Below are 13,961 nucleotides of genomic sequence, written 5' to 3'. Positions count from 1 at the left end.
CAAAGAAAAGGGCACACAGCAACACCCAGAAGTGACAACAAAAAGTACAGCGAAGAAGAGTGGTAGTGGTGGGAGACTCATTACTGAGAGGCACAGAGGCAGCCATCTGCAGACCGAACATAACTGCAAGAGAAGTATGCTGGCTCCCAGGTGCGAAGATCAAGGATGTGACTGATAGGATACCAAAGCTCATCAGTTCCAGGGGCGTCCACCCATTTCTTCTGATACATGTTGGCACCAATAAATTCATGGACTTCTGTGCGCTGCCAGATAAATTCACCAATCCAGTTTGTGAGAAAGATTAACCGTTTATTTCCCAACGCGTTTCAAAGTGTATACCACTTCTTCTTCAGGGGATGACATATATGATCAGATAGAACTGTCACAGATTATATACAACCAGGATTCAAAAATTGGTGCCAATGATCACGTCATCTAGTACAAATGTCAAAGATGACATGTGATCATTGGCGCCAATTTTTGAATCCTGGTTGTATATAATCTGTGACAGTTCTATCTGATCATGTATGTCATCCCCTGAAGAAGTGGTATACACTTTGAAACGCATTGGGAAATAAACGGTTAATCTTTCTCACAAACTGGATTAGTGAATTTATCTGGCAGCGCACAGAAGTCCATGAATTTATTCCATAATCTGAAGCTTTAAGCAGTCGCAGAGCTGACCTTTGGACGTGCAGCAAGCAGACTACTGATCCTACATGCCTGAACCTCTCCTGAAAAGGGTGAGTAAATTCTAATTTTTTCTTCTGGATATAACTCGGATAAGACCCTATTGCGCTATTTTGTTCCTTTAGTTTGATCACAATGTTGGCACCAATGACACGGCAAGGAAGGACCTACCGACAATCTGCAGGGACTTTGAAAAGTTGGGGAAGTAAGTAAAGGAACTGGATGCACAGGTAGTTTTTTCTTCTATCCTTCCAGTAGACTGGCATGGCACCAGATGGAACAGGATCCTTGATGCGAACTGGCTAAGACGATGGTGAAGACAACAAGGATTCGGATTCCTGGACCACGGAGTGAATTACCTGTACGACGGACTCCTCACCAGAGACGGACTACACCTCAACAAACTTGGGAAACACACATTCGCCAGAAGACTCACTACACTCACGTTAAACTAGAAGAAGAGGGGACGGGAAGAAAAACGTTAGACACAAACATGAAGCCAGAAATGATACTGATGAATGATGTGAGGTGCGGCAAAGATCCAAGACAACATACTTGGAAGGAAGGTAAGAAAATTTCTAAAACAATCCACAGGGAGGAGATGGAAGAACTAGAAGTAGAAATATCTACAAGTAACTATGACATAGTGGGAATAACCGAGACATGGTTAGATGAAAGCTATGACCGGGCAGGTACCTTACAGGGTTACAGTCTGTTTAGAAAGGTTCATAAAAATCGGAGAGGAGGAGGAAGGGTTTGTCTTTATGTAAAGTCTAAATTCGACTTTGAGGGAGGATATTCGCGAAGGGAATGAGGATGTCGAGTCCATATGGGTCGAAATACATGGAGGGAAAAATAGTAACAAAATTCTCATTGGGGTCTGTTACAAACCCCCAAATATAACAGAAATCATGGAAAGTTTACTACTAAGGCAGATAGATGAAGCTGCAACCCATAAAGAGGTCCTTGTTATGGGGGACTTTACCCGGATATTAACTGGGAAACTGAGACCTGCGAAACCCATAAAGGCGACAGGTTTCTGCTAATAGCCAAGAATAATTATCTTTCACAATTGGTTCAGAATCCAACCAGAGGAGAAGCACTTTACACCTAATACTATCTAACAGACCTGACAGAATAACAAATCTGCAGGTTGTTGGGCATCTAGGAAATAGCGACCACAATATTGTACAGTGTCACTTGTCTTTCGCTAGGGGGACATGTCAGGGAGTCACAAAAACACTGAACTTTAGGAAGGCAAAGTCTGACCAGCTTAGAGATGCCCTTAATCTGGTGACTGGGACAATGTCCTCAGAAATAAGAATACACAAAATAAATGGGAAATGTTTAAGAATATCCTAAATAGGCACTGTAAGGCCTTTCACACTTCAGTTATTTGCATCAGTTACAATCCGCCAAAAAGGCGGAAAAGCGGATCTGTTCTCAACTGATGTGAACGGATGGCACAGGATCCGTTTTGAGACGGATCCTGAAAAACGCTGGCTGGGGAGAGAGAGAGAGAGAGAATTTTTTTTTTTGTCCGGCACCTAGACAGAATTTCGGGTTAAATAAGTGTCTGGAGGATCCGCTGGGAAAAAAAACGTTACAAGCCCCATTTCGAAATCTTTGAGAATGGAAACGGACAGCAACATTATGGCGGATCCTCACAAAAACGGATGCAACGGACAGCAATCCGTCAGGATCCGCCACTAATGATATTCAATGGGGAAAAAAACGGATCCTCAAAAGAAAATTGCGGATCCGTTTTTTTCAAAACCTGGCGGATTGTGACTGATTGTAAAAAACTGAAGTGTGAAACAGGCTTAAGCGGTTTATACCTTGTGGGAATAAAAGGACAAGAAATAGGAAAAACCCAGTGTGGCTAAACAAAGAAGAGGAGCAATTACCAGTAAAAAGAAAGCATTTAAACTACTAAAGCAGGATGGCACAGTTGAAGCTCTAAAACACTATAGGGCGAAAAATACTTTATCTAAAAAACTAATTAAAGCTGCCAAAAAGGAAACAGAGAAGCACATTGCTAAGGAGAGTAAAACTAATCCCAATCTGTATCAACTACATCAATAGTAAAAAAATCAAAAGTGAAAGTGTAGGCCCATTAAAAAATTGTGAGGAAAGAATGGTTGTAGATGACGAGGAAAAAGGTAATATATTAAACATCTTCTTCTCCACGGTATTCAAGGTGGAAAATGAAATGCTAGGTAAAATGCCAAGAGACAAAGAAAACCCTATATTAAGGGTCACTAATCTAACCCAGAAGAGGTGCGAAACCGGCTAAATAAGATTAAAATAGGGTCCGGATGGCATACACCCACGAGTACTAAGAGAACTAAGTAATGTAATAGATAAACTATTATTTCTTATATTTAAGGACTCTATAGCGACGGGGTTTTTCCACAGGACTGGCGGATAGCAAATGTGGTACCAATATTCAAAAAGGGCTCTAAAAGTAAACCTGGAAATTAAAGGCCAGTGAGTCTAACCTCTATTGTTGGTAAAATATTTGAAGGGTTTCTGAGGGATGTTATTCTGGATTATCTCAATGAGAATAACTGTTTAACTCCATATCAACATGGGTTTATGAGGAATCGCTAATGTCAAACCAATCAGTTTTTATGAAGAGGTAAGCTATAGGCTGGACGTGGTATATCTTGATTTTCCAAAGCATTTGATACCGTGCCACACAAGAGGTTGGTACACAGAATGAGAATGCCTTAGTGATAGAAAGCAGAGGGGGGTTATAAATGGTATATTCTCTAACTGGGTTGCTGTGACCAGTGGGGTACCGCAGGGGTCGGTTTTGGGACCTATTCCAATCAACATATTTAGCAACGATCTGGTAGGTTTACACAGTAAAATATCGATATTTGCAGATGATACAAAACTATGTAAAGCCGTCAATACAAGAGAAGATAGTATTCTGCTACAGATGGATCTGGATAAGTTGGAAACTTGGGCTGAAAGGTGGCAGATGCGGTTTAACAATGATAAATGTAAGGTTATACACATGGGAAGAAGGAATCAATATCACCATTACACACTGAACGGTAAACCACTGGGTAAATCTGACATGGAGAAGGACTTGGGGATCCTAGTTAACGATAAACTTACCTGGAGCAGCCAGTGCCAGGCAGCGGCTGCCAAGGCAAACAGGATCATGGGGTGCATTAAAAGAGGTCTGGATACACATGATGAGAGCATTATACTGCCTCTGTACAAATCCCTGGTTAGACCGCACATGGAGTACTGTGTACAGTTTTGGGCACCAGTGCTCAGGAAGGATATAATGGAACTAGAGCGAGTACAAAGGAGGGCAACAAAATTAATAAATGGGATGGGGGAACTACAATACCCAGAGAGATTAGCAAAATTAGGATTATTTAGTCTAGAAAAAAGACGACTGAGGGGTGATCTAATAACAATGTATAAATATATAAGGGGACAATACAAATATCTCGCCAAGGATCTGTTTATACCAAGGAAGGTGACAGTCACAAGGGGGCATTCTCTGCGTCTGGAGGAGAGAAGGTTTTTCCACCAACATAGAAGAGGATTCTTTACTGTTAGGGCAGTGAGAATCTGGAATTCCCTGCCTGAGGAGGTAGTGATGGCGAACTCAGTCGAGGGGTTCAAGAGAGGCTTGGATGTCTTCCTGGAGCGTAACAATATTGTATCTTACAGTTATTAGGTTCTTTAGAAGGACGTAGATCTGGGGATTTATTATGACAGAATTCTATAGACTGAACTGGATGGACTAATGTCTTTTTTCGGCCTTACTAACTATGTTACTACGTAATATGGTTTCTCTCCTATGTGAGTTCGCTGGTGGCCAACAAAATGTGATTTACGTGCAAAACATTTCCCACATTCTGAACATGAAAAAGGTTTCTCCCCTGTGTGAGTTCTCTGGTGACTAATAAGATTCCCTTTGTGGTTAAAACATTTCCCACATTCTGAACAGGAAAACGGCTTCTCCCCTGTGTGAGTTCTCTGGTGGTTAACAAAATGTGATTTATATGCAAAATATCTCCCACATTCTGAACAGGAAAATGGCTTCTTTGATTCAGGAGCAGCTTGTTTTTCATTGCCTCTTTTGTGACTTTGATTTTTCTTAGTAGTCGGTAATGAATCAGAAGATGGGACCTGTTTCATAGGATCAGATGAGAGATCTTTGCTGTGAATGGATGATGATATATCTGGAGTAACAGCAATCACTTCAGTTTTATCTTGTAGGATCTTAATATCATCAGATTTAAAAGTTGAAGATGTCAGCTGTCCCTCTGATCTCCTGGTGCAGTCATCTGTTAAGATGAAAAACATTTTTTTTTAATAAAATATCCTTGAGTTTTATATTTTTGAACATTTCTACTTAAACTGTCCATAAAAATGGCAAGCTATGTAAAAAAGTCTTTATTTATTTACCAAGACAATGACAGTTCACAGTCTAATAGAAAACCTTGTTGGATGAGCCAGTAGTGTGCGGTGTTCAACTGTTTGTACATTCTGCCTCCCAAATATCCAATAAAAAGAAACCAATCAATGTTATGTAGGTGAAAATAATACCAATTCTCATCTCACAAAAAACAAGTCCCCACTCAGGTCCATCATCTGTCAATGGAAAAACAGAGGTTCCCACACTATTAGTGGCTCAAAGGCTGTTGAAAAGCAACAAGGTTTCTATAAACCAATCCAGCAAAATCCGCTCTCACTTCGGAGTCTTGCAGTGTGCGCAAACAACATTTAGGATCCCTGTATTTAGCAATATTATAGTGAGAAGAATCCACTTAATTTGTGGTGTCTCCTGGAGCACAATCTGGGCACTATGTGCTGGGTAAGAAAATGGCAAATGTGTAATTCACTCTCCAACATCCACTGCGTGTTAATTTCCGGAAAATGGCTGTGGAGTCAAAATATTCACTCCTCCTACACACATGGTCAATGTTGTTGGTACCCTTCATTTGATGACAGAAAAACCCACAATGGTCACAGAAATAACTTGAATCAGACAAAGTAACAATAAATAAAAAATCTATGAAAATTAACAAATGAAAGTCAGACATTGCTTTTCAGCCAGGCTTCCACAGAATTTAAAAAAATAAATAAAACTCATGAAATTGCCTTTACAGAAATTATGGTGCCCTTAACTTAACCACTTCATGACTGCCAACGATAGATAAATGTTGGCGCTTGCGCCGTTTGTCTACTGTTGGCAGTTTTATGCTCATCAGGACCCCCACGTATCTTATAACGATTCCGGCTCACATCGCTTCCTGTGACCCCCGCCCTCATCGACATCTGATTGGTTCAGGTCCTTATGACGTCAGCGTCACACCAGCCAATGAGACAAATCACTAGGAAAGTTTGTTGTAGCAGTGAACTTTCCCGGGTGATCTGCCTCATAAAAACGCTGTTTCTCCTCAGATCTCCTGTCAGTGAGAGATTAGAGGAGAAACAGTGTTACAAGAGCTGCTGGGAACAGCTGTGTCAGTCAGCGATTGTGCTATAAAGTAAAAAACAGATAAGGCAGGTTAGGATTAGTGCTATAGTTAGGGTTACTATTAGGCTAAAGTTAGGGGTAGAGTAAAGAATTAGGCTTTTCTCAATTGTCTCCCCAATAATTTGGTCACATCAGTCATGTCAGAGTTTTCTATTTCCGGGAAAAAAAATGAAAATGAATAAAATGGCCGGTCACTATTATAGTGCAGAGGAGGCTTATGCACTTTCCTGTTCTGACAGTGAAGAAAGTGCAGTGTCAGATGGCGATGTGGATTTCGAGGGATTTAGCAGCAGCGACAGTGATAGCTCAGAAATGAGCAGTGATTCTGGTCCATCCTCACACACAAGGACCAGTACAACCAGAAGGACAAATAGCGCTTCTGGAGAAATGTCTCCAACTCAGGGAACAATGCCCAGTACTAGCGCTGTCCCTAGTGCTCGTGAATTGGTGCACACCAATGTCCAAGGGGCTTTGCCTCTTGATGTAGCATTTCCCAGATGGGAGGCTTCGGATTCGGCTACTCCATTCATCCCTAATTTTAATGCCATTCCTGATATAAATGTGGAGGTGGAAAATTTTGGACTAATTATATTTATTAGTTGTGACAGATACAGTTGTGGCCAAAAGTATTGACACCCCTGCAATTCTGTCAGATAATACTCAGTTTCTTCCTGAAAATGATTGCAAACACAAATTCTTTGGTATTATCATCTTCATTTAATTTGTCTTAAATGAAAAAACACAAAAAGAATTGTCCTAAAGCCAAATTGGATATACTTCCACACCTAACATAAAAAAGAGGGTGGACAAAAGTATTGGCACTGTTCAAAAAATCATGTGATGCTTCTCTAATTTGTGTAATTAACAGCACCTGTAACTTACCTGTGGCACCTAACAGGTGTTGGCAATAACTAAATCACACTTGCAGCCAGTTGACATGGATTAAAGTTGGCTCAACCTCTGTCCTGTGTCCTTGTGTGTACCACATTGAGCATGGAGAAAAGAAAGAAGACCAAAGAACTGTCTGAGGACTTGAGAAACCAAATTGTGAGGAAGCATGAGCAATCTCACGGCTACAAGTCCATCTCCATAGACCTGAATGTTCCTGTGTCTACCGTGCGCAGTGTCATCAAGAAGTTTAAAGCCCATGGCACTGTGGCTAACCTCCCTAGATGTGGACGGAAAAGAAAAATTGACAAGAGATTTCAACGCAAGATTGTGCGGATGTTGGATAAAGAACCTCGACTAACATCCAAACAAGTTCAAGCTGCCCTGCAGTCCAAGGGTACAACAGTGTCAACCTGTACTATCCGTCGGCGTCTGAATGAAAAGGGACTGTGTTGTGAGTTCATTTTCCCCTTCACTACTGAGGCCCGATGAACTCCCTCTTCTGGTAAGGAAAGGTAGTGAGCCTGATTATCAGCCACCTGAGCCTAATGATGATGACTGGCTGAGTGGAGTTACGGACTGGATATAAGGCTGCCGACGCCCTTCTGCCCTGCGGGTGATTTCTCTGTGGGATCCTTGGAGACCAGTCTGAATTCCTGCTCTTCTAAAGCTAAGTTTTTCTGCTCTGCTTTTTGCATTTGTGCTTTGACTTTGTTTGCTTTGTTTTTCTGGACTTCTGCCATTCCCTGCTGGGGTGAGCTGAATTCCTTTAGCTCTGTCTTCTGAAAATACCTGAGTGCTCATATAGTTTTTGAAGCCTAGCTGCTTCAGGGTCTTTTTCCATATCAGCTGTTGGCTTATGTCTTTGATAGGATTTTGGCAGATTGCAGACAGCAACCTTCCTTTCCTGTCCTGTTTACTTCAGCTTGGGCCCCATCGTTTGCTCAGCCTATCTTTCTATCTGTGTGAGTGTTTTTTCATCTTGCTTCACCATCATTATATGTTGGGGGCTGCCTTTTACTTTGGGGTCTGCTCTGGGGCAGTTTAGATTTCCTTTTCTGTCTTTAGGCTATTTAGCTCTCCGGCTGTGATAGAGGGGTCTAGGGCACTGTAGGAACCCCCCACGGCTACTGCTAGTTGTGTTGATAGGTTCAGGGGTCTGCAATCTGATAGTTGCCAACTTCTCTGGTTTTCTGGACGTAGCTTCTATTTTTGTGTCTGCTTCCTACGGTGACTCATTCATAACAGGACTGTATGGTAGGAGACCCAGGAAGACCCCACTTCTTACCCCGAGACATAAAAAAGCCAGGCTGGAGTTTGCCAAAACTTACCTGAAAAAGGCTAAAACATTTTGGAAGAATGTTCTCTGGTCAGATGAGACAAAAGTAGAGCTTTTTGGGCAAAGGTATCAACATAGAGTTTACAGGAGAAAAAAGAGGCATTCAAAGAAAAAACACGGTCCCTACAGTCAAACATGACGGAGGTTCCCTGATGTTTTGGGGTTGCTTTGCTGCCTCTGGCACTGGGCTGCTTGACTGTGTGCATGGCATTATGAAGTCTGAAGACTACCAACAAATTTTGCAGCATAATGTAGGGCCCAGTGTGAGAAAGCTGGGTCTCCCTCAGAGGTCATGGGTCTGCCAGCAGGACAATGACCCAAAACACACTTCAAAAAGCACTAGAAAATGGTTTGAGAGAAAGCACTGGAGACTTCTAAGGTGGCCAGCAATGAGTCCAGACCTGAATCCCATAGAACACCCGTGGAGAGATCTAAACATGGCAGTTTGGAGAAGGCACCCTTCAAATATCAGGGACCTGGAGCAGTTTGCCAAAGAAGAATGGTCTAAAATTCCAGCAGAGCATTGTAAGAAACTCATTGATGGTTACCGGAAGCGGTTGGTCGCAGTTATTTGGCTAAAGGTTGTGCAACCAAGTATAATGCTGAGGGTGCCAATACTTTTGTCTGGCCCATTTTTGGAATTGTGTGTGAAATGATCAAAGTTTTGCTTTTTGCTTCATTCTCTTTTGTGTTTTTTCATTTAAGACAAATTAAATGAAGATAATAATACCAAAGAATTTGTGTTTGCAATCATTTTCAGGAAGAAACTGAGTATTATCTGGCAGAATTGCAGGGGTGTCAATACTTTTGGCCACAACTGTAGCTTGCTAGAGCATATTGTCCTACAAACAATTTTATATGCGTCCCAATTCATCAGCCAGAATCCACGATCCTATTATGCTAGGTCAAATTTATGGACACAAACTAATGTCCTAGAAAAGAAACAGCTTTTCACATTTATGAGGGGAAACACAGCCAACTAAACCCACCAGGATGCCCTACTTATCTGGGGACATCGGGAAAAATGGTTTTGAGCCTTTTTTTTTTTTTTTTTTATAAAAAGGCTACAATCTATATGTTGACAACTACTACACCAGCATACCTCTATTTAAAAGTCTGGTTGAACATAACATAGGGGCTTGTGGGACCATTCGCAAAAACCGTCAGGGGTTTCCACAATCATTGGTCAGCAAAAAGTTCCGAAAGGGGCAGTCAGGGGCTTTACACAATGGAGAGCTGCTTGCCCTTAATATTAAGGATAAATAAAATATTTTTATCCTGAGCTCGATCCACACAGATGCCACAAGGGCCACTGCAGACCAACAGGGATCCACTACTCCAAAACCTGTGTCTGTCATTGACTACAACAAATATATGGGGGTGTGGACCTTGCAGATCAGGTTCTACAGTCATACCAGGTGTCAAGAAAATCATATATCTGGTATAAAAAGTTAGTCATGTATTTGTTTCAGGTGGCTACATATAATTCTTTTGTGTTATACAAAAAAGCCAGAAATGCAGATACTTTCCTTGATTATCAGGAAAAGGTCACTGAAAATCTTGTTTTTGACAATGTTGTCTGCCTCCTACGGTGACTCATTCATAACAGAATCACCCGCCACACCGCTGATCCTAGGGTACTCAATAGCAGGAAAGAATTGCAGAAAAAAAAAAAAAAAGTGTGTATATTTTTTCCTCTATATCTCTGAGGCCGTAGGGGGAATTTTCTTTTTCTCTCAATGGAGATAAAGCAATTGTCTGATCGTGTGGAGCAGCTCGCTGCGGAAGTGCGGGGAATTTCCGCCTACCTTGCTCATTCACATGCTGCTGAACCAAAGATTCCTACACCTGATGTATTTTTTGGGGATCGGTCTAAATTTTTGAATTTCAAAAATAATTGTAAATTATTTTTTGCCTTGAAGCCTAACTCGTCAGGGAGCTCCGCGCAGCAGGTTAAAATTGTCATCTCTTTGCTGCGTGGCGATCCCCAGGATTGGGCGTTTTCTTTGAAACCAGATGATCCTATTCTGACTAATGTGAATGCATTTTTTCAAGCCTTGGGGTTGTCGGTGTGCCTTTAGTGAGGCTCCGGTGTTTTCCACCTCTCCTCAGTCGCATGATGTTCCTGATTATTTGGCGGACTTTTATGATGTATTTAGTGACAATGAGTCTGCGTCTCTGCCTCCACATAGGAGTTATGACTGTGCAATTGAACTGAGCCCGGGGGTGTAAATTTCCCAAGGGTCGGCTCTTCAATTTATCTGTACCCGAGCACGAGGCTATGCGATCCTATATTAAGGAGGCATTGGAGAAGGGTCATATTAGACCATCCTCGTCACCCTTAGGTGCCGGGTTTTTTTTTGTAGCCAAAAAGGATGGATCATTAAGACCTTGTATTAATTATCGTGCCCTCAACAAAATTACTGTTAAATATCAGTATCCGTTACCCCTGATTTCGGATCTATTCTCTAGAGTTAAAGGTGATGGTGGTTTACCAAGCTTGACCTCAGGGGGGCATATAATCTTATTCGCATTAAGCATGGGGATGAATGGAAGACGGCGTTTAATACTCCGGAGGGACATTTTGAGTACCTGGTGATGCCTTTTGGGCTCACTAATGCCCCTTCTGTCTTCCAGTGCTTCATGAACGATATTTTCCGAGATTTTGTCGATAAATTTTTGATTATCTATCTGGATGATATTTTGATCTTCTCCAAGGATTGGGATTCTCATGTGGAACATATTCGGACTGTGTTCCGGATCTTGAGGGAGAATTCCCTGTATGTCAAAGGATCTAAATGCCTTTTTGGAGTACAGAGGATTTCTTTTTTGGGATTTATTTTGTCCCCGTCAACTATTGAAATGGACCCGGCCAAGGTACAGGCCATTTACAATTGGGTTCAGCCCACTTCTTTGAAGGCCCTCCAGAAGTTTTTGGGTTTTGCTAATTTTTATCGGAAATTTATAGCAAAATTTTCTAGTATTGCCAAGCCATTGACTGATTTGACTAAGAAGGGTGCTGATGTGTTAAATTGGTCTCCGGAGGCTGTTTCTTCCTTTCAGGAGCTTAAGCGAATATTCACCTCAGCCCCGGTTTTGCGGCAACCTGATGTCTCACTTCCGTTCCAGGTAGAGGTGGATGCTTCTGAGATTGGTGCAGGAGCTGTTTTGTCCCAAAAGGATCCTGTAACATCTAAAATGAATCCCTGTGCTTTCTTTTCCCGAAAGTTCTCTCCATCTGAACGTAACTATGATGTGGAGAATCGGGAACTGTTGGCCATGAAATGGGCATTTGAGGAGTGGAGACATTGGTTGGAGGGAGCTAAGCATCAAGTCGTGGTCCTCACTGACCACAAGAATTTAATTTACGTAGAGTCGGCTAAGCGCTTGAACCCTAGACAGGCTAGGTGGGCCTTGTTTTTTACACGTTTTGATTTTGTGGTTTCTTTTCTTCCTGGAACTAAGAATGTCAAGGCTGACGCCCTCTCTAGGAGCTTCTTTGCTGATTCTCCTGTGGTGACCAAGCCTGCTACCATCTTAGGCGAAGGGGTAGTTCTTTCTGCCATCTCGCCCGATTTGAGACATGCTCTGGAAGAGTTCCAGGAGGACAAACCTGAGCATTGTCCCAGTGGAAAGTTGTATGTTCCTGACCAGTGGAAGAAGAGAGTGATGTCTGAAGTTCATTGCTCTGCTTTGGCTGGTCATCCAGGTATTTTTGGTACTAGAGATCTGGTGAGTCGGTCCTTTTGGTGGCCCTCCTTGTCTCGTGATGTCAGGAATTTTGTGCAGTCCTGTGGGACGTGCTCCCGGTCTAAATCGTGTTCTCGCTCTAGTGGGTTGTTGATGCCTTTGCCTGTCCCCAAGAGGCCATGGACCCATATTTCAGTGGATTTCATCTCTGATATGCCTGTCTCTCAAAGGATGACTGTTATTTGGGTGATTTGTGATAGGTTCTCTAAGATGGTTCATCTTGTACCACTCCCTAAGTTGCCGTCTTCCTCTGAGTTGGTGCCCCTGTTTTTTCAACAGGTGGTTCGCTTGCACGGGATTCCTGAGAACATTGTATCTGACAGAGGAGTTCAGTTTGTGTCTAGATTTTGGAGAACTTTCTGTTCCAAGCTGGGAATTCAGTTGTCCTTCTCCTCTGCTTTTCACCCTCAGACCAATGGGCAGACAGAGAGAACAAACCAGACCTTGGAGTCATATTTGAGATGCTTTATTTCCGCTGATCAGGATGATTGGGTTTCATTTTTGCCCTTGGCCGAATTTGCTTTAAATAATAGAGCTAGTTCTGCCACTTTGATGTCACCTTTTTTTTGTAACTTTGGGTTTCATCCTCGATTCTCTTCAGGGCAGGTGGAGCCCTCTGCCTGCCCAGGTGTTGACACTGTGGTGGAGAGAATGCACCAGATCTGGGACCAAGTGGTAGATAAGTTATCTCTCTCCCAGGAAAAGGCCCAGCGGTTTTCCAACCGACATAGGACCATTGGTCCCCAGTTTAAGGTTGGTGATATGGTGTGGTTATCATCAAAAAATATTGCTATGAAGGTGGCTTCTCCTAAGTTTAAGCCTAGATTTATTGGACCTTACAAGATTTTGGAGATTATTAATCCGGTCTCTTTTTGTTTGGCTCTTCCTGTCACATTTAAAATCCATAATGTGTTTCATAAGTCCTTGTTGAAGAGGTTTGTTCAACCTGTTGTTCCGGGGGTGGCACCTCCAGACCCTGTATTGGTTGAAGGTAACATGGAATATGAGGTAGAGAAAGTACTGGATTCCCGTCTGGCTAGACGGAGACTCCAGTATTTGGTTAAGTGGAAGGGTTATGGTCAGGAGGATAATTCCTGGGTCTCTGCCTCTGATATTCATGCCAAAAGATTGGTGCGTGCCTTTCATCGGGCTCACCCTGATCGCCCTGGTGGCGTGGTTGAGGGTTCGGTGACCCCTCCTCAAGGGGGAGGTACTGTTGTGAGTTCATTTTCCCCTTCACTACTGAGGCCCGATGAACTCCCTCTTCTGGTAAGGAAAGGTAGTGAGCCTGATTATCAGCCACCTGAGCCTAATGATGATGACTGGCTGAGTGGAGTTACGGACTGGATATAAGGCTGCCGACGCCCTTCTGCCCTGCGGGTGATTTCTCTGTGGGATCCTTGGAGACCAGTCTGAATTCCTGCTCTTCTAAAGCTAAATTTTTCTGCTCTGCTTTTTGCATTTGTGCTTTGACTTTGTTTGCTTTGTTTTTCTGGACTTCTGCCATTCCCTGCTGGGGTGAGCTGAATTCCTTTAGCTCTGTCTTCTGAAAATACCTGAGTGCTCATATAGTTTTTGAAGCCTAGCTGCTTCAGGGTCTTTTTCCATATCAGCTGTTGGCTTATGTCTTTGATAGGGTTTTGGCAGATTGCAGACAGCAACCTTCCTTTCCTGTCCTGTTTAGTTTAGCTTGGGCCCCATCGTTTGCTCAGCCTATCTTTCTATCTGTGTGAGTGTTTTTTCATCTTGCTTCACCGTAATTATATGTTGGGGGCTGCC

The 13,961-nt window shown here is 42.5% G+C and overlaps 1 pseudogene; it reads right to left on the bottom strand.

Moving 5' to 3' along the window:
- LOC141076498 (uncharacterized) overlaps nucleotides 1-13,961 on the bottom strand; it is a 106,055-nt pseudogene that overhangs the window by 87,912 nt on the left and 4,182 nt on the right.

This window comes from Dendrobates tinctorius, unplaced genomic scaffold (genome assembly GCF_039654945.1).
Source record: "Dendrobates tinctorius isolate UK_male_01 unplaced genomic scaffold, ASM3965494v1 ptg000418l, whole genome shotgun sequence".
Classification (NCBI taxonomy): Eukaryota; Metazoa; Chordata; class Amphibia; order Anura; family Dendrobatidae; genus Dendrobates; species Dendrobates tinctorius.
Note: the sequence above shows the minus strand (reverse complement) of the source record. Positions and strands in the feature narration are given on the sequence as shown.